This window comes from Camelus bactrianus, unplaced genomic scaffold (assembly GCF_048773025.1).
Source record: "Camelus bactrianus isolate YW-2024 breed Bactrian camel unplaced genomic scaffold, ASM4877302v1 HiC_scaffold_11, whole genome shotgun sequence".
In the NCBI taxonomy this organism is placed as follows: Eukaryota; Metazoa; Chordata; class Mammalia; order Artiodactyla; family Camelidae; genus Camelus; species Camelus bactrianus.
In genome coordinates, this window is record NW_027413886.1 from 1 (window position 1) to 2,500 (window position 2,500).

The 2,500-nt window shown below is 54.2% G+C and overlaps 1 long non-coding RNA gene and 1 other non-coding gene across 2 annotated transcripts in view; both read left to right on the plus strand.

Annotated features, from left to right (window-relative positions):
- Positions 1 to 622: 622 nt before the first annotated feature.
- LOC141576528 (uncharacterized) overlaps positions 623 to 2,500 on the plus strand; it is a 3,790-nt gene continuing 1,912 nt past the window's right edge. Inside the window, exons 1-2 of the long non-coding RNA XR_012504957.1 lie at positions 623 to 815; positions 2,018 to 2,368. This is a non-coding gene — a long non-coding RNA (uncharacterized LOC141576528). The remainder of the gene's footprint in view (positions 816 to 2,017; positions 2,369 to 2,500) is intronic.
- On the plus strand, positions 2,195 to 2,303 carry LOC141576530 (U6 spliceosomal RNA). Its single transcript, XR_012504959.1, has one exon. It is a non-coding gene; the product is annotated as a U6 spliceosomal RNA (small nuclear RNA).

Here is a 2,500-nt window from a genome sequence, read left to right on the forward strand (position 1 = left end):
CCCCAGGAAGGGAGTCACGGGAGGATAAGCTCAGGAGAACGACCAGCCCCCTCCCACCCCCCACCCCCCACCCCGAGTTCCTCCGTGGCGCTGGTGCCGCCGGGTGAGTCTGACCAGATAAAGAAGGTCACGGGCTGATGACCTACTAGACCACCAGGAGGTCCCATGTTATCAGACACTCATCCAGATTTAGGAGGAAGTTTCATCAGAGACCCTTGTTGATCATGAGCACCTTTTGTGCTCCCGCCTGTTGTGATTCCCTTTCATGCTCCAACCTGTTCGTCCACAGAAGCATGAAACCCCAACCCCAAGACGGGTTCACAGTTTGGAGGGCACTAGCCTGCTGTGAGTCCCCTTTGCCCAGCAAAGCAATCAAGCTGCCTCTTTTCTTCTAAACTCTAAGACCCTGTCTCTGGGTTATTTGGCTCGTCAGGGACGGGGTGGGGGAGGGCGATCTTTCGGCAACACCCGCAGAAGTTTCCCTGAGTGGCAGGAACCAGCGTGGCCCTCAGGCCTCAGCCCCGCAGGCAGGCAGGCAGGCAGGCAGGCAGGCAGGCAGGCAGGCAGGCAGAGTTGGAGCGACCGTTGGTCCCGCCCCCGCCCGCGCACCACCCCCCCCCCCCGCCCCCGCCGCTGCTTCCGCCGCCGCCGCCGCCGCCACCGCCGCCGCCGCCGCCGCCTCCCAGGCCTTCTCCACCGATCGGTCCCAAATCGACTGACTGTCTCCTGGAAGCGGGGGCGGGGACGTCAGGAGGATCCATTCGGCAGGGCCTCGTTCAATCGCTTCATTCAAATGCAGAAAGCTCTGTGCTCAGGTCAGAGCCTTTGACTTGGCCTCCGGCTCCTCTCTGTTGAACGGCTTTTGTTCTTTGGTTTCAATTTCCCCACCCTTAGGCCACCCCGTCCCAACTGCACGGAGGGAGGCGGGAGGGAGGGGGAGAATCTCGCCTGGTCTCAGGCCAAAGGAGTCCCCTCCTTTTCCTAATCTGGGTAAACCCCACTACACCGTTTGAGAATCATGGAAGGGCATGGAAGCAGACCTCTGACTTGATAGATTCCTCTGGGATGGGAGACTTTAAAAAAACAAAATTCTTTTTCCCCTGCTTCCAGGGAGGCAGAAAGGAGGGCCAGAGTGTTCCTCTTGCCTCGGGCAGTTCTTTGTTTGTTTCTTTCTTTCTTTTGTTAAATCATTTTTTTTTTCCTTTTTTTCTTCCAGTTTTATTGAGACAGAGTTGACATACAGCAGTGTATACTTTGGGGGGGGGCGGGCGGGGAGAGGAATTCGATTTTATGTATTTATTTTTGACCGGAGGTACTGGGGATTAAACCCAGGACCTTGTGCTTGCTTGCTAAGCACACACTCTACCACTGACCTATACCCTCCCCCTTGGCCAGTTGTGAAGTCCCTTTCATTCAGCATAGTCCATCGGGCACATTTTGGGGCAGCCTACTCTGGACCCCAACATTTCCCTATTCTGTAACTTCCCTGGAAGTTTTACACATTAAAAGCTGGGCTGTTGACTGTGCATGTGCGTCCATGCGTGTGTGCGTGCGTGCGTGTGGTGTGGGGGCAGGAGGGAGGGAATAGTTTCCTAGAGGGCCTGCGTTTCATGGACCCAGTTTCTTAGTTCTGAGAACAGGTCTGTTCAAGGAAACAGTTGTAGTATCTCGTCTCAGGAGGCGGTGGTGTCGATGGGCTTCTGAAGCTAGGCCTAGGGAGCAAGCAGTCAGGTATCGCCTAAGAGGCACTTGTGTGGAAAACCAAAGTACAGCACAAAGGTTAATCATTGGAGCAGATGAGAAACCAGATTCAGGGCCGGGAGTAGGGGGTCAGTCTGGTAGGAGATTTCCACACATCGGGGTCATCGAAACGGCTCGAGCAGTTTGAAATGCCTCTGATGATGTCCTGGGGTGTTCGGCTCAACTCTCTGAGCGGCTCCTCCAAAAACAGGCCCTAGGATGGTTTCCACAGGAGCTGTTGTGGCCATTTCTCTGACGTTTACCTCCCGTTGTCCAGCTTCAGTCTGCAGGGCTTCAGGAGACGGAGCATTTTAGTACTCAATGATGCCAAGACAAAAGGGTGAGAGAAAATGGGAAACGTTCGTGGAGATGGTCCTAGGCAGATAGTGGAGGCAACTAGAAGACCTTCAGTCTCTGGGCCGGCTTTCAGGTTGAGACAAAAACCCTAAGGCAAGCGCTTGCTGCCACAGCACATCGACTAACACGGGAACCATCCAGAGAAGATCAGCACGGCCCCTGAACGTGGACGACACACGCACATACGTGAAGCGTTCCGTAGCTTTAGTGATGTCAGTCACCCAGAGGAAGACAGATATCCTATGCCATCACTTCTAGGTGGGATCTGAAAGTAAGTCAAGACACCCATCCATACATAAATAACTCCATTTTAAAAAGACTCCAAGGAACCTATTTACAAACCAGAAACAGACTGGACTCGCAGACATGGAAAAGAAACCGATGGTTAACACAGGGGACAGGG